The sequence below is a fragment of the Mauremys reevesii genome, linkage group 10 (assembly GCF_016161935.1).
Source record: "Mauremys reevesii isolate NIE-2019 linkage group 10, ASM1616193v1, whole genome shotgun sequence".
NCBI lineage: Eukaryota > Metazoa > Chordata > Testudines > Geoemydidae > Mauremys > Mauremys reevesii.
The window spans coordinates 65,130,120-65,149,046 of record NC_052632.1 but is presented as its reverse complement, the minus strand read 5'-3'; the positions used below and the strand labels follow the sequence as shown (position 1 = coordinate 65,149,046).

At 38.8% G+C, this 18,927-nt stretch overlaps 1 protein-coding gene and 1 long non-coding RNA gene across 4 annotated transcripts in view; one reads left to right on the top strand and one right to left on the bottom strand.

Moving 5' to 3' along the window:
* SHISA9 (shisa family member 9) overlaps positions 1-18,927 on the top strand; it is a 245,333-nt gene that overhangs the window by 35,403 nt on the left and 191,003 nt on the right. The window lies entirely within an intron of this gene.
* On the bottom strand, positions 10,125-18,294 carry LOC120374083. 2 transcript variants are annotated; one of them, XR_005585885.1, is made up of 4 exons: positions 18,174-18,294; positions 15,074-15,183; positions 13,904-14,150; positions 10,125-10,241 (listed from the first exon to the last, which is right to left on the bottom strand). It is a non-coding gene; the product is annotated as an uncharacterized LOC120374083 (long non-coding RNA). The 2 variants fall into 2 exon arrangements; XR_005585886.1 differs by having other exon boundaries at positions 13,904-14,041.

The following is an 18,927-nucleotide window of genomic DNA, read 5'->3' as shown; positions in this document are numbered from 1 at the left end:
GAAATAGATAATTTCTCACTTTCCTAAGCCACAAGTACCAATAAAACCTGTGTACCATCCCCACCCCTGCCAGCACAATTCATTTGGGACTGTGCTGGATGTGCACAGGGTTTCTAGAGGTGAGGGGGCTAGAATGCAGGTAGAGGGGGCTTCTGCAGATATAACCCCTGGAAGGAATCTACCCAATTTTAACCCTTTGTGGTTTCTGCAGTAGTCTCCCTCTTATACAAAAGACCATGCATTTCCACATCCTTTCACATAATTTATTGGTACTGATTTATTTTACAAGGTAAACGTTGTGATTCTTAAAAGTTCCTTCTTCTGCACAGGGTTGGACGTGCAGTCTGTGAGCCAAGGAGGGAACTGCTGTGTGTGCTGTACCACATCTCATTATGAATAGACAAGTCTCTCTGGGTGTCAGTCTGGCACCTTTTCTGAGCACTATAATCCACTTGAATTTATATTTATTTAAAATAAATGCTTTATTGAGAAAGTCTTGACATTTCAAAGTTGTACAGTCCTTGTTATAATGAATGATTGCATTACTACACAGTTTTTTTCACTGTTAGCAACCAGTTCTTTTCATTTGTCGAAGAGAAAAACTAAAATCTAACAGTTGTTTTGCTGACAAATCTTATACAGTTAACTGGAAGACACTGAAAGACACTGAAGAAAAAGACTGTATGCAGGGTTTCTTCAAATAGGATGAGCACTAGGAAATGTTGACTGATATTGAAAATACCTTGTAATGTATGGTCTATACTTCTCATAGACAATTTAGTTTTAAAGGTTCAGTGTCTTTAGAATACTCATCTATCATATGATCAATTTAAATCTCATCAGTCATGTAAAGGAGATAGCAAAATAGTTCACTGTTTAAGATATTGGGATACAATTATGAAATAGACTTGGTTCCATTGAGAAGTGGAGTCAGATAATTTAATTATTTTCAGAGATTCAAGTCTTTATGGTCATTCTTAGTACAGGAAATGGATAACAAACTATATAGTGTATGACATTTCAAAATAGCTGACCATGACATTAGCATGTGTGTCAAGATAAATGAAGATTAACGGAAGTGGAGTAATATGGTCATTTACAAAGGACAAGTTGAAGATCAGGAATGCATGGATACATAGGCATACTTCTGTTTGTTTCTGCAAGGCATTAGATGAAGTTGACTTTTATATTGTTGAGAAACAGTAACTACACACAAGTATACCATAAACAGTCCCCAAGTTGTGACCTCTTTCTCCTAGTTTTAGGGTACCACACATGGTCTTTGTTAATAAAAATCAAATATTCATAAGGAACATTGCACCATGCACTTGAATTTTAACAAATGAAAAGTACAAATCAGTTAGGGTTACTGAATTCCATATCAAGATATTTCACCCTGCAATACATCAATTCTTGTGCAAAAATCATAAACTTCACCACACATTGCCACTGTGATGCTTTTCATTGCTTACCTTAGCCACATGGTGGGATTCTTCTGAAATACATTCCATATATTTTGCAAATGGAAATTTTGTTATTTTGAAATGGAAATATTTTTGACGCACTGAAGAGTATGGCTATATAATGGCCTTCTTATGAGTTTTCTAAGCATAAGAAGAAGGAACAGGGAGAGGATTCTTCTTCACTGCAACTGCACAGGGCTTGCTAGTGCTCACTGACAGCATGAGGAGTACTCTGTGTACAAACACAATACAGCAGGGACTCCTGCAAAGACAGTGCCAATTCTTCCCTCTTTGAAGCTACTACAGCCCTAACAGAACTCAAAAAATATAAACACTACACTGAGCACTAACTATAGTATAAAAATGTTTCCTGTCCTCAGACTCCTATATTTTGCTTTATTCAGAAACATTGGCTATAGTCAGTGTAACATACCATGTTAAAAAATACAGTTAATAGAACAAATATTTTCCTAAATAACTTGTTAAATGGGTTTCTGACTGTCCAGTTGCCATTGAGAGAAAGAAGCTTGCACTGAATTCAGAGACAAAAAGTGAGGGTAGAATTCTTGAAATGACTTTGATACCTGGAATTGATTTTTTTATTTCCAGTTTTTCTGTTTCTCCCAGCTTGTTTCCCCTCTTGCTATCTGACTTCAATATCAAATAACTTTGCAAACCTGTGGTGCTGCTACAAGTATTTTTCAAATGGACTTCTGCCAGTGCCTGTGCTAGGCAATAATCCAGAAAGATGCACCACCTAAATGATATAAAGTAACTTTCATTATCTTTTATCATTGAGCTGCTGTTTGGGTTGTGTGTGTGTGCGTGTGTGTGTGTGTGTGTGCGCACGCGCGCACGTGCCCCTGAGTAATGTTAACCTTCTCTGAGTTGTTCTCATCTAGAAAATGTGCTAATTACTCTGATTCAAAACATGAATAGTGTTTAATCCTCTGCCTGTTAAATACTTTGGCAATAATCCCATTGTACATCATGCTTTTTATTGTTTGTAAATGTAGAGTGCAAGTGTGGTTTAAGATTACATATAGTGCCTGATCCTTATAGCTTTCAATTTCACTGGTGAATTTCAGGAAGTGTGTATTTACTATTTTCCTCCTGCAAGAGCCAAGTAAGCATTTGCCTACATTGCAGAAGGGATTTATAAATCTAAATATACAATGGATTTTTATTCAAACTATTGATCCAGTATTAAATTTCTCTCTCAAATTCTAATCTAGTTTTACATAGATACTAAATCTTATTGCTAGAAAGCCAATATCTTTACTTACAGACTCATTGATACAGTTAGGCCTATTATATATTTATTTATATATCTATACTAGATATCTATATATATTTGTATTCTCAAAATTCTGAATATTCCTAATCTCAAAATTCTACCATTTCTATTATGACAACCCTGAAGTAGTTACAGTAAACCCATATCAACAGCACAATCCCCAAATTGTCTGTAATTCCGAAATATACTCAGGATATTTCCTCATAAAATAGATTTGATTTAGATTCGTTGAACAATTTCATTTCATGAGTGCTAAGTATACCCTGAAATATTTCTAATATAGTAATTTTGGTATGGCAATTCCACTGAATATTAAGATATATTCAGAAATATTAATTAAACAGTTCCAAGAGCATGTGCCATACATTTTAAAACAAAATATTTATGGCTCTAGTTTATTCTGAGACTACATTAATATCACTATCAACTTAGTGTTTCCATCTGCAGCAGAGTCATGGCAGTGTTTTCAACATGAAAATATTGGTAGAATTACAAGGGTAAAGGGTGAAAAGTCACAATTAGACTCTGAGTAGGAATGGGAGGATTTCTCACATACAAACTAGGTATGGGTAAATCATTACAGAGAACCAGTCTGTAACAAACCATGGCACCTTACTTACAAAGACACCAGTCAACTGAATTGCACACATGCAGAATTCGAATTTATTTCCTCTTTCAAAACCACAATCCTTCTCCATCTGAGCTAAAGAAAAAGCTCCATTGACTATCAGTAGCATTTGGGTGTATACACTTTTTGTAAGCGAGCAATTAGAGGGCAAGACAAGTGGAAATACTTTAGCATGTCTGATTCTATATTATATTGGGCAATGGTAAACATATGCATAAGCCAGTATATTACTACAGGCCTCTTAATGATCTTAAAGGAACAGCTACACAAGCTCAGTCAACAGAGGGAAACTATACATGTGAATGAGCAGGTCTGACATCCCATCCAGTAGAGGGCAGTGAGGCACATAACAAAACCAGTTCAGTACAAAATGATTCAAACTAAAAGCAGGGGTACTGCTATGGTGGGAATAGAGACCAGAAATTTTGAGATTAAACTCTATTAAGTTGGCAAATGCTATGCTGTCTATATGGAGAAACTTACTGAAGCCTCTATTGCAGCTCCTCTTGTAAATCTATAAAGATCTTTGCTCTTTGTATAGATTTCATGCAAGAACACGAAGAGGTACAGTAGGTTCCATTTATAATATCACCACGAATATTTTTGTTTGTTCTTTTATTAAAGAAGTGATAAATAGAAGCCTTAGCAGTACAAGTTATTTTCTTACATAAGAAGGAGGTATCATGTGAGAGTTCAGAGGAGAGCTGCACCTGTGATCTCTCCCACAGTCTCTTTGTGCGCAACTTTAAAGTGACAGGCTTCTCTACCTGCACTTCTCCCAAAGTGGAACACTCTGGTTCACCAGGGTACAACACATCTTTTTATCACCCCCCCCCCCCCCGCACGTCATGGTTACAGAGTGAGTGGTGCCTTATTAGACTTCTCAGCAGTCCCTCATGAGTACAGCCCTCAGGTGTCAAGTGCCACTACTGTCACCTCTCTCTGGGTGGAATCCCATAACTCTACCACTCATACTGGACCGCAGGATAGGAGACCCCTTTCCCCTGTTCCAAGCCATGATAATATGATAGCCCCAGCTGTATATAGCAACTGCAAGACACTCCCTTCTGGGAGCCTCTGACCAGCGGCTGATTAAAGTGACCCAAAACAGCTCCTTCCAAACAAACATTATTGTCTATTCAGCTAAAGGTAAACAGCATGCACAGAAAAGAGTTAAAACCACAAGAGGTCTGCATGCCTGGGGCTTACCTAAAGCTTATCATTTCTCTCAAAGCCTAGGCAAGTCTTGCTGCGCCAGACACATCCCACAGAGCCTGTGTCTCAGACCAACTGCCCTCCTGAATTTTCTGCTTCTCTCAGCATCTCCCTTTCAGCAGCTGCTGGCAACTCACCTCTAGGCAGGAATTTTTAACAATTTAGCATCCTCTTGATCTTAGATCCCATTCTGGAAAAATAAATTTGTTAATCTGGCTGGATCCAGGCAGGTAGCCACTTCCCAATTAATAGCTAACCCACTGTTCTCTTAAGGACCCTTGAAGCATTTCCCCCCAAGACTTCTGATGTTTTAGTCATCGTATCATTACCTGCTTGTTTCCCCACAGCCCACTATTAAACTTAGTCAATCAATTCTCACATTCCAAAGAGGCTACGCAGGTACTATCTTAGTAGGTAGGTCACATATTCATAAAATTATTACATCTTAATCCTGTGCTTTCCACCCCTATATACAAGAGAATACAGGTGTATTGAGATATAGATTAGACACTGTAGTCTCAGAATAAACTAGAGCCATAAATATTTTGTTTTAAAATTTATGGCACATGCTCTTGGAATGGTTTAATTAATATTTCTGAATACATCTTGATATTCAGTGGAATTGCCATACCAAAATTACTGCCTTAGAAATATTTTAGGGTATATTTAGCACTCATGAAATGCAATTGTTCAACTAGTCTAAATCAAATCTATTTTATGAGGAAATATCCTGGGTATATTTTGGAATTACAGACAATTTTGGGGTTGTGATGTTGATATGGGTTTACTGTAACTACTTCAGGGTTGTCATAATAGAAATGGTGGAATTTTGAGATTAGGAATATATAATATTTTAAGATTACAAATATATATAGATATCTAGTATAGATATATAAATAAATGTATAACAGGCCTAATTGTATTAATAGTGTTATTATAAGAGCTATATCACAGGTTTGGTGTTAATCAATTCATCCCACTTTCTCTAGTCTTTATATTTCTCTTAATTTTTATTCATGCAAATCACACTTCTGTAGTATGTATTTGGTTGATGGCATAATAGTAATGAAATACATGTTTTTGCTGCCATCACTAGCATTCTAAATAGGCAGTTGTCTGTATTTCATTTTTTAAATCAGAGCATCTCCCCAACACGATAGTAATAAATAGAGATTTGGGTCATGTATAACTCTTGCATCAATTTACTGACATCAGATCAGAAGTCGTTCAATAGAAAATATTCCCAATAGATATGCAGATGGTTTACTATACCATGGCATTCCCTTGAGAATTTCTTGTGAATTTTTTTGTATTTTGTTTTGTAAGGCTGGAGTATGAAAGGCAACAACAAACACAGCTAAAATGACCCACGTTTGTTTAAGTGAAAATAGTTTAAAATGATCAAAACATTGGTCAATAAAATCAGACTTCAGTGCAAAGAGATATTGAAGAGTGAATGAGAAGCAAACTCATTTCTCTTTTATACCCAACTGAGACATAGTGCAGGTGACAGCAAGGCACTAATCCAAGAGTTATAAATAATTTCCAGGAATTTATTCTCCAGTGCAACTACCCTTTTCCTTTCAGTAGCTTTCACAACACATGTTGCAAATAGGAAAAGTCCACTCACTATGAAGCCCATGAACAAAAGACCTGTCTGCCCGACTTCCTTTAATTTTTTCAGAGGCAAATTTAGTATTTTAGATTATTGCATTCACAAAATGCAGCCAATGAGACAGACTTCAAAGGAACTCAATGAAATGATCTTCAATGACCATTGTGAGATAACCTGATGTTTAGCTTTTCTATAATACTGTTTTCCAAATAAAAATAGGCACATTTTCATTTTTTTTTGCAGCCAAACAACTCTAAATCTCTCTCTCTTTTGAATTTGTGACCCCACATTTCCAAAATCATTCAATGCATTCCCATTACCACTCTGCAAACTGCTGGTGACAGATGATCTTGTTTGCAATAGGTTTTCCTAACAAATAATGCAGTGGGGCAGATTTATGTATGGAATATGAACATTATTTTCTCCGCAACTCCTTGATAAACATGTTTATATGGTTTTCAGATTAAATTAGCTAGATTTTCCTGAAGATACCTGTCCTATGTTAAACAAAGTGATTTTGCAGGCAAATTTTTCAAGCTGTAGAGTGCAGTAAGTGGGGGACACAGCAACCGGAGAAATTAAAAACAAATATTTTCTAAAATGTGATACTTCTTTATGTTTACTTCTAACCATCTCTCCTCATTATTCTCTAATGTCACTATCTAAAACAGTCTCCCTGACTTTTCAAATTCACTTTGAAGAACAGTCTTTTTGCACTGACCTATGTGAGATTCTCAACTCTGCTTCAGCCAAGGAGACAAATTGACAACCCTATTTTGCACCAACAGTCCCGTATTATAAGCGATATCCCTTATCAAAAAATTGTCTGTCCTGTACTAAACTAGTATGAGATGCCTTTTATTCTGTATTTCAAACCAACACTTCACATTGCAAAGCACTGCTAGTTCGCAACTTGACTTGGCACACAAGGTTGCAACACCGCTCAAATTTGGCCCAGCTGTCCCCCCAGTCTGGCATAACAGAGGAACAGCCAGGCAGAATTTGCAACCCAGTGCATGGAGTTGCAACGCCACTCAAATTTGGCCCAGCTGCCCCCCCTCCTCCAATCTGGCATAACAGAGAAACAGCCAGGCAAAAATTGCAACCTGATGCATGGAGTTGCAACGCCACTCAAATTTGGCCTTGCTAACCCTCTGCCCCTGGTCCCCCACTGAAAGTTGCCTCTTCCAAATGGCACCCCTCCTGGCACCCCCTTCTTTCAGCCCCAACTGCTAGCGGCACACAACACTGCAGCAGGCATTGATCAGCAATTCTGATTCAGATCCGAGCACACACATGGAACCTGAACAGGAGCTGCAGCAGCTCCCCAGCCCAGTGCCTGAGGCTTTGGGGTCTTCATGACACCCAGAGCTGGAGAGAGCCTAGGAAGGATGGGGGAGGAAAAGGGACTTGCCCATCAGAGGCTCAAGTCAAGACTGGGGATATCTGAGGTCTCTGTCTCATATTTTTGAAATATAGTGTTGTCAACCCTAGTGCAAAGGGGCTCTTACGCCCCAGATCCAGTGGGGAAGAATTCCACCAACACAGGAATCGGGGAAGATAGTCACAAACCATGGTTTATGGGGCATGTGAAGGCAGGGTTGGAACAGGAAGAGGGAATGCCACAGAATATGGTGCTAGAGAGATACTGGGCAGTGCTGCTGCCCACAGGAAGGCCATAATTTATGCTGGGGATCACTCCAGCCCAGAATCTGGAGGGTTTAAAGCCTTCCTAGCTTCTCCACCCCTAAAACACACTTCTTAGAGATGCAGCACAGGATCTTATCCCATTCCTAAGCCTCTCTTTAATAAAAACAATCAAATCCATTTTTCTTGAGCTCAATAATTCTGCCAAAATATTAGTCTTTTCACTTTTCTGCATCTTTGTCCTACTTCATGGAGAAAAGCTACATTACCTGTATATTACACTGTTTTGTAATCTAGGTATATTAGCCAGATTTACATATACAGTTTGTGATTATTAATTGTTATTTGACAAATTTGCACAGAAGATGCTACAAAAACACTGTGTTGCAGAAGGTAAAAAGAAGTTAGATGGTTTTGCTTTCATACCTAAAGTTTTAATAAATAACTTTCTGATTTCAAGCCATGTTTGGTTTTTAGTACCATTAGGCAGCTTCCTTCTTCATGGCCCACTAATTTGATATCGAAGTTATCTTTATTATTTTTTTCTGGAACATGCATATTCTATGGGCCCAATTCTCAGGAGCTCTCCAAGTGCTTTATTCTGCTATAGCAGAGCAAAGAAGCCAGAAAGCCAGTTTAACTCAGTTTGACTGAGGGTTTCCCTATGATGTAGAGGCTCTACTAAATCACCTCTCCTCTCCACATTGCCAGTGCAGGGAATGGCATTTCTGGGCAAAACAAGTATGCAGCCAGGGCATCCCTATATCTCAGCAATCCCTGGCTGTGGGCAGTCAGGTATAACTCAGTGCAGCCATAAGGTTGCTTTAAATTATGATGGGACCAGACTGCCCTCAGGATCACCCACTCCCCCCCCCCATAATATAGATAAGCTATCCATACATATGCAGATGTAGTACAAACAGCACGGATTCCATTACTCTGTGGAATTATCTCAGCTATAGCTGAGGCTATATCCCTATATATATAGTTTTGGTATCCTAAGAACAAAAAATACATGTTGGTGTGTTAGCTTTTATCAGCATGAATTTAGGGCGGCCCAATTATTCATGAGTGCTGAAGCCAGTCCTGAGTTTTAACAGTGATTACAAAGGATTGCCAATAAAACCTTTAAGCCAGAGCAACATATATTCTACATATGGCATATTTAGAACAATTATTTCAGAAATACATTAGTTATTTCATTAATTTTTTTTAAACTGGACTTGTATTTTGTATCTCCCCACTTGCACAGCCAAGCTCCCTTAGTATTATGAGCCCAACTTTACAAATCTCTGAGAGAGAGAATAAAATATAACTCTCTATGCATTGAGTAGCTCTGCCACTAACTGGCAAAGATCTGTGCAAATTAGGTTTCTTTTTTTGTTCTGCAGACGCAAAGTGGTCTTTTCTGTAGGTAGGAGGGTTCTGCTATGCACCAGAGGGCTGGGGGATATTATTAGCTACAATGAGCCCTCAATACTGTAGTTAATTGCAGAGTAATGGAACAGAGCCCTTCCTTGAACTGTACATATATGATGACATCCTAAAATTACAAACCTGAAAGATATGCCAGTGGATTAACCAAGCTGGTAGGTTTCTGATAAATTAGTAAAACATTCCTGTCACACCAGTTATTTAAGATAAGGACCATCTCCTGGAAGTGGGAAAGAAACAAACCATCAATGTTTTAACAAAATATTAGAGAAGTTGTAACATGTGCATGTTGGTAGCCAGGAGCAGAAAGCAATAAAATATTCCTTCCTTTTTCATTTCATACTTCAGACTTCACAAAAACTAAGCCATTACAATAAAATAAAATCCTATTGTGGTAGCCATTAAAACTCTTCTAGATCTGTGCATAACAATTAGCTAACTTAATACCACTCCTAAAATGTGGTGCTTTTCAAAGTGTCCATGCATGCAAATTAATAAGAACTATATAATCATGTATTTTCATTAGAATAAATTACATTGCTGAAGCCCAGCTTACATTTATTGGAAAAGTATCACACAAAGGAAATCATAATATAAACAGTTTATAAGTTCCATACCACAGGCCAGTGGCTTTGAATATGAGGGAAAATATTAGGCCTGGTCTACACTGGGGTGGGGGGGATCGATCTAAGTTACACAGTTTCAGCTACGTGAATAATATAGCTGAATGTGACGTACTTAGATTGACTTCACTGCGGTGAGTTGACTGCTGCCGCTCCCCTGTTGACTCCACCTACGCCTCTCGCGGTGGTGGAGTACAGGAGTCGACGGGAGAACACTCAGGGATCGATTTATCGCGTCTATCCCCGCTGGATCGATTGCTGCCTGCCGATCCGGTAGGTAGTGTAGACATACCCTTAAACTCTATGTAGCAAGAGACATCTTGATGAAGAAGAAAAGAAAAACATGCACCAGATATATGGGATAATAATAATTTTGTTAAATTTTACATTAATAGAGGGATTTGCTACTACTCCACAAAATTGCTACTACTCCACAAAATATTGAGATAATTTATTAAAAGGCAGATCAGTAGTATCCAGTTACTTCCCCTGAGGATGTGTGAATAAGGAACTCAGACATGCAAATACTCAGTTTAAGCAACCATTTGTCTTAGGGCAGGGGTGAAAGTAACTACAGACACTTACTAGTACGGGGCTGGGGCCTCGGGCAGAAGGGGCGGGACTGGGGGGGCAGCGCTTTAATGTGGGCTGCGTACAGGCTGGTGTGGGTTTTTACCGGTACGCTGTACTGGCCCGTACCAGCTCACTTTCACCCCTGTCTTAGGGCCTCATCCTGCAAGGTGCTCAGCAAAGTAATTAATTGTCTTATTGAGTGAAATTCTAATTGTACTAACTAAACTTTGATAACTGTTATGTCATTAAATATAAATTGGGTTCAAACTAAATTGTATTTGCATTATATTATGCTTGCTATTAATAAGTCTATTAATCTTAATACGTGGCAAACTCCTTTTGATGTATAATGTCACAATCTATAGATTCTAATCAGAAGCGAACTCTTTCCATAAACAAAAACATGGCAAGGCAACACTGGCAAAGCATTTATTAAAGAATATAGTCCAGATTCTTTCCTGTGGCCAGAGAGCACACAATACAATTTTTTAGAGGGGGTAAATCTGGCTTTAAGACACCTTCCATTCTGGACTGGTTGTGTACTATGTTGGAAGTTAGAGCAGTCTCTGGGATGCTCTAGTTTGTGGCAGCTGCCAACACCCAACTTGCCCCAGCTATACCTCTTATGCCAACAGCACAGGGAAGAATCTGACCTAGGAAGCTCTATTCATGACAGAAGTAATTTTTCTAGAAGGTGGAAGACATTCTTTGGCCATTTTCCTTCTGAAAGCATTGAAAAAATCAAAAAACAATAGGAACCAGAGTGACCTGGAAGTAATAGGTGTGATTGTCTTTAAGAGAAGGAACTCACTTTTCAGTTCAATAAGAACAATCAAATCATAGATGTAGAAGAGGTGGGCGGCACCAAATAAATCATGAGTGGGTTGTTATCTAATGGGCTTCCCTTGTGTGTGAGCAAAGAGACATAATGACTATGAGTCTAACATAGATCTCTCCTATTGAATAACTCAGGAAATTCCCACCCCCTGAAGCAGTTTCAATCCACCTCAAGTCCCATTACCAAACATTGGTCAGAGAACTTTGTTGTGTTTTGGGTGGTGCCAAAAATAACTAATATTTTGGGTTGGGAGTTGAACATTAGCTGTAAGGCCTCTGTTTATTCAATGGATTTCACCTCATTCTGTTTCTGAATGATTTGAGGACAGGTATTTTTTAAACAAATCAATTTAAACAAAATTATGAATAATCCTTGGTCTGTGCTCATTTGTGAACAATTTGCTGCTCACATTTGATATCTGAAATTTGAAGTTTGAGTTATTTTGATGGGAAGTACATGAATGCTTGCATATACAAATTCAAAATTCATTATCTTAATAGCTGCTATTCTTTAATATTCTCTTAAAATTAACTTTTCCCATGAACATTCCTGACTAATCTTGTCCACTAGCAAGTTTGCAGAAAGCAAATACAATAGGACGTGAACATGGATGGATGCAATTTTTTAAAATATTGAAGTGAATATTCATGGTAACAATTTTGAAATATTCACCCAGCTATAGTTACATCAAGACAAGGACAAGAGTAGTAAACAATGGGGACTGTAAAGAAGTACACGGGAAGAGAAACATTTATGCAAATCTGTTTAAGAACTTGGAATATGCTGCTTTGCTATTAAAATCAATTTTGCTCAAAGCCTATTTCAGGAATTTACATTTGCAATTTAAAGCAGACAGATAATTTGATTAATCATGTGTCTGCTGTCCACTAATTTTATTTCGTAAAATTAATCACCCATTTCTCAGATTGAAATGTGCTAATTGCTCAGTGCCATGAAAGTAATTCTTGAGTGGAGGGCAAGCAAATTGCTGATCTATGCACACCACCTTTCTAAAAACAATCTCCTGAGTGTGGATGCTGGACCTTTACCTTGTCAACCAGTCTATTATGTGTGTGTGAGCTAACTTGTCTGTCAGATTTAGATAGCAAGATACTTGGGGCAGAGATTTTTCCCTCTGCACTGTGCTGAGCTAACCACTGGTGCTCAGTAATGAATACAATATTTCTGTCAACCACTCCAGACTAGTATCGATATTTGGATATCCAGAAATTCAGCATCAGAATTGCCTTTGTGTTTCAGTATATTACAATTGACTTTGAATATGAAAAAAGTTTCACCTTAAGTCCATCCCAAAATTAACTGTCTGTAGAGATGAGCCTAACCTCCAAGGCTTGGATCAGATTTGCATTTGAATTTCCCCGGAAGTCAGGAGTGTTCATAGTGGGATTTTGGTTTAGCCTCATTTGGAATTCTCAGCCTAGCAATGTGTAATGATGACGGTCGTTACCATCACAAATAATAAAGCCCAAGGCAGACACTGAAGTCCCTTAAATTCTGATTTTTTTAAAAATAGAGAAAACAATTAGTGTCTTCTCCTTACTTGTTATAAAGGTTTCACTAACAAACTCTGATGCTTCCTGTCAATACTCATAAAGGGGTGGTAGCTTGCATTGTCTCTCCACTAATGTGAATGGAACAGCATGGCAGATCTGCAGCAGCGCTATATTGCAAAAGCTGTGACTCACTGACTTTTGGCTGACAGCCCAGTTTTAGATGGTAAAAGGTCTTATAGAGAAGACCGAATGCGTCTGCCAACTTGTGGGAGCCAAGGCCTAATTTGGTGCATAATTTAGGAGTAACTTACTTCTGCACTGATCAGAGTTTGTTATTTCATGAAATCATTAAATATATGGATATCAATATAGAGAGAGATCTCAAAGGGGTGTAACTGTCAGAATCTTTACACAGGCAGAGAGTAAGTACATTTAGTTTCAGATGTGTCTGTTGTTACAGATGTATCATTTTTGCCTTGTAGCACTTCAGAGGGTCTTCATAATTAGGTTTCTTTCCACACAATTGTCCTGTGTATTCCACTAGAAAACTGCATGCTATTGACTCTCAATCTGCATGATTAGGCAAAATAACCAAATCTAATACTGTGATTTAGATAGCTTTATTTTTTCTCTTTCCCTGTCAATATCTGATAACATTTTTCTGAAATACTCTGGGTGTAAATAGTTGAAAGGATTATTTTTTTTTCAAATTAAGATCTGTATCTTAGGTGTCAGGATGTACAAAAAACGTATATTCAGTATAGTACATATTTCAATTTAAATACACAAATTTAAATCTGCAGACTGCATTGTCCTCTTTCTTACAAGTATAATCATGCAGTGTGAGTCAGGATGAAAAATATGGTCTAATGGCAGACTAATTAAAGGCATCAGTGCTGTTTCACCACTGTGCTACTCCAGTTTTACTCTATTGATTTAAAGGGAGTGTCATTGGCGTAAAACAGAATATTGCAATGATGAATCTAGCCCACATTGTGTATATGGGAACTGCCATCTCCTTCGCAAGAGGAAAGGGAAAACATAACATGCACTTACCAGCTGGAAGATAGAAAGATGCAGCTAGAAGCTGTCATTTGTAAAATGGCCACTTTAGGTCATGAGCTCTTTCACTCCACCAAACTGAAAAGGCCTTGCCCAGAAAGGCATGCTGGGCAATTTTCTGTAAGAGGAATTCTGCAGTAGAGAGATTTTGTAGGGAGCGGGAAGTCAGTAGGGAAAGGACTGCTTTGGTGTTGTGTCTACCACCACTATTTCACAGTTTTTCTGGGCTGGTCTTGGGTGTCTGTTAGAAGCACAGAATTCATCATATCAGATGAAAACCCTACTGATTTGAATGGTAGTTTTAATAACAAAACTGGAAATGTAAATGCATATATCTGACATACTTTAAAATTCCCAAGTATCGAATCAGTCCATTGATAAAATACATTCAATGATTTCTAGTGAGTTCTCTGCAGTTTTTATTCAAAGTCCTATCCGATTAGAACATTCTGAGGTAAGTGTTTAAAAAAATTCACAAGGTACTTTGGCTACATGATTCCGATTTGACTTCATTGGCTAAAGTACTATATAACTCTTAGAATATTTATCCCTTATGTTTCTTCTTTTGTAGTTACAGCTGCATAACTTTTTGTCCTGTAGCTTGTTTGCATGGGAAGGATGGGAATATTGGTTATATACAGCTCTTATATAACAGTGAAAATGTGATAGTGATAAGCATAGTCATAATATGGTTTAGCCGACTACAGATTTTAGTGTGAGTTTCACAGTCCCCTTATGCCATCCATATTAGGGGACAGTGGTAATTAATATATTTACTGGTATTCAATTCAAACAAACAAAATAACCCACTCCAAACCCAGTGCAAAATGTGCAGTACCATCTAGAGTTGGAGAACTGGTGCTATAGTGTACTCTTATTAGCATATACCTGATGCTAGAGCTTCAATCCATTACCTAAATTGACAATGGGTATGGCATTATGTGTTATCACTCACTTTTGGGAGATGAGATATGTGACAAACTGTAGCTTTTCAAAGCCAAGATAAGGATAATCTATTTTTGTCTTTACACATGGAGCTACTGGTAAAAGGCCAAATTGTAGTTAACCCTTGTGCAGATTTAAACATTGGATTTACATTGTGCAAATGTCTGGGAGAAAAAAAACCCACTTAATTGATACAATTAAAGAAACTACAGCACTTACTTATAGATTTTCTGTTCTTTTATACTATCAGTTCTCACAGGGTGTGTTTTGGATTCAGATCCATTACTGTTTCATAAGTTTAGATGAATTTGTTGCAATTAATGAAAAATCTGTATGGAGAAGGAAAAAGTAAACAGAAATCATTCTTGATTATAAGAGACTTTAGGAAGTTATTTGAGGCACACAGAACTTAATAACTTCATAGAATATCAGGGTTGGAAGGGACCTCAGGAGGTCATCTAGTCCAACTCCCTACTCAAAGCAGGACCAATCCCCAGTAGCTCTCCAGGGCTTGCAGCATTTCCCACCCCTGAACCTCAGGACCTGCATCTTTCCTGCCCCCTTGTGCTTCCAGGGTTTGCATAGAAGCCGCAATCCCTGCATTCCAGGATTGCAGTTGTACCCTGTAAGAGGGGTAGTGTTTCTTGTACCCTGCCATCTCTCCACACCTATGGAGCAGCAGGGCCTCATCTGGCCCATTGCATAAGGTGAATAATCTCAGCATAGTACAGAATTTCTAACAGTTACGTCCAAAACGTTTAAACTCAAGTTTCTAAAAATATTGGGTGAAATGATCATTCAGAACCAAGACTCTATAGTGATACACACTAATACAATAGATACATTGTCCGGGTTTAAAATGAGATGGGTTACAGTAGGGCAGCTGCCAATGATGACAGCCAGGTTTAGGAGCAAATATGCCTCCCTTAGGGCCTGGTCTTGTCGTTGGTCTGCATGTAGAACTCCCACCAATGGAGTCAATAATGTCAATGGATGTTTGAATGGATTTCTGTCGTGGCTACAGGGCAAACTGAAGGTTTTAGACCCCTTTGCAGTCACGCTTGAGTGAACCCCTCAGGCGTCAGACTTGGCTTCCTCCATCTCTTTCTAGGTGAGAACCCCACAATTCAACCAGTCTTAGACTGAGTCTTTGGGCTGCAGCCCCCATTTTCCAATAGTGGCTCCTAGCAGGTTCAATTGGGCTTGGCCACTACAGGAGACTTCCTTTCAAGAGACATTCCCAGCAGTTATTAAAGTAACTGAAAAAGCTTTTTCAAAACCAATGTATTGTTTATTTGCCCAAAGCCAAGAATTAAAACAACAAAAGTCCTACATGCATAGGTCTTACCTAAACTATATCCTTTCCTTTCAATCTCTGGTAAGTTCCACTTAGCCGAGGTACACCTGATTCTGAGCTGGGAGGGGCAGACTGGCCTGTTTAAGCTTCTCTTTTAGAGTCTCCCCCCCAAATAGCTGCTTCTGCTCACTCGCCTCCTCCCCTTTCTCTGTAAACAGGGATTTTAAACAGCTTAGTGTCCTTTTGATTTTAGGCCACAGCTCTGGAAAAAATAATCCTGATAACTGGCTGGAGTCAGGCAGGTAGGCACTTCCCTATTAATAACCTTTTGTTCGCTTAAGTATTTTCTTCAGAAATATCTTACCTCTAGTCATTGTTTAATTTCCTGCTTGTTTTCCAACAGTTCATTGTTAAACTGAACCAGTTCATTTACACATTCAAATAAACCAATAAGGCTATGGATTTACTATCTTAATAGGTAGGTCACATTCATAAAATTGCAATACATTAACCTTCTGTTCTCCACAATTCCAATTTGCAAGGGTACTGCCACAGTAATTGAAAATTAGAAATCTGCATTTAATTTTCCTCATTTAGATACCAGTTCTGTACACCAGCTTTGTGGCTTTCTGAGATGGAAAAGCCTCAGGTCATGTAAACTTATTGGGCCAAATTCATCCATATGCCAGTTCTAGGGACAGAGCAGGGAAAGCGAGGAGGCTTCTTACACTTCCCCTGTTTTGCTGCTGATGTTGGGGGCCAAGACACAGGCTAGAGCAGCTCAATTTGTGCCTTTCAGTACCATATTCCTATGGAGGATGTGGCAATGGGGAATCACGGGGGTGCAAGTACAGCCTGACGATACCTCCTACCATCTGCTGTAGCCCCCTTCCTCCTCTGGCCCACTCCTGGCACCCTGGCTTCTGCAGTGGTGGGCCATAGTGGCTCCACAGCTGTCACCAGAATTTGGCCCTTAGACATCCATTTTTCAACCGAAGTATTGCCTTGAAAATAAAACATCACTAGTCTCAGTTGCATTTAGCATTCTGTGGAATATTTATTCAAGTAACTCATGGGGCAAAATTTTCAAAAGTGCCTAAGTAATGTAGGCTCCTAAATTTCATTGACTCTGTGAACCTAAGTGCTTTTGAAAACTTTAGCAATGGTTTTATTTTCTGTATACTGCTCCCTGAAATTTGTAAGAACTCTAAGCAGAGGCAGCAGCCATTTTGTTGTCAGAGTTCCTGTAGCTTGTTACAGAGCAGATACATACACTGTGCTTCCTTGCACATATTTTAATTTTGGTCTCTTGTGTTATTTCCCCTAATTTAAAATAAACTGAAAACATGCTTTTGCCCTTTGGGTATGGAAACACATTGATCCAAAGACAGCAGGAACTATTTCTATTCAAAATAGCATATTAAAAAAGTCCACAAATAATTTTTTCCCTAATCTTGTTTATTTTATCCTGGGGATAAACAAACAGGGTGGGGTTTATGGTTCAGTTGTTTAAACAATTTGATCAGAACTGCCCTTGTTACCAGAGGGACATAGTATTCTTCCCAGCCAGCAAAAAGATGATTGCTGTGATTAGAAGAACAGAAAACAAAAACAATATTCAAATAATGTGTTTGATTTGCAAGGAGTTCAAGGTCTCATCAGAATTAAAAATCTGCTTGGCTGAGAGAAACATAGGATTCTCAAAGAAATACATAAAACGTGGCTAAGAGAAGCAGAGGATTCTCAAAGAAATACATAGAACATCATGAACATCATAATAGTTGTAGCAGTAGAAGTACTTGAAATCAGACAACAATGACCTTGACTGTATAATTACCAAAAAGTCCTTGTCTTTCTTAAAAAGTTAATTGCCTCTACATTCCCCACCATTCACCAAGAAGCAGAACTTTGATACTAATTTATCCACATATTACTTGGAAACATCAAGTACCAGTGTAGCATTTCCAAATTCTGGCTCCAATGTTTGCTATCAGAAAGGATGCCAATACATTTCCTACTTACGAGATTTTGGCCAAGATAGGTGTTAGTGTAGTGACACACAAAAATATATAGTTGCTATTACCAACTGTGATGGAGCAAGGCCGGATGGCTACAGGAAAGTACTGAGGAGCAGGTATGTTAGCTCCAGGCTAAGCAAATCCCTAGTACCATGGGAACCAAAATGGCAGTTGCTCCAGGCTAATCAAAGCACCTGGGGCCAATTAAGAACTTTCTAGAAGGCACCGGAGAGAGCTACATTGATTGGAGCACCTGCAGCCAATCAGGACAGGCTAATCAAGGCACCTGGTATAAAAAGGGGAGCTCACTCCAGTCTAGGGAGGAGAAGCCAGAGGAAAGAAGTGTGCATGAGGAGCTGGGAGCAAGAGACACAAGGAACTAAGAACTGAGAGGGGGTACTACTGGAGGATTGAGGAAAACACCATACAATCAAGCAGCATCAGACACCAGGAGGATCTGGTGGTGAGGATAAAGAAGGTGTTTGAAGGAGGCTATGGGGAAGTAGCCCAGGGAGCTGTAGCGGTCAAGCAGCGGTTACATGTAGCACTATAGAGACTGCTGCAATTCACAGGCCCTGGGCTGGAACCCGGAGTAGAGGGCGGGCCTGGGTTCCCCCCTAGCCCTGCTACTCCTAATCAGACATAGGAGTAGTTGATCCAGACTATGGGTTTCATCCAAGGGGAAAACCACTAAGGGGAAGAAATCCGCCAATAAGCGCAGGACCTACTAGAGGAGAGGAGGAACTTTGCCACACAAC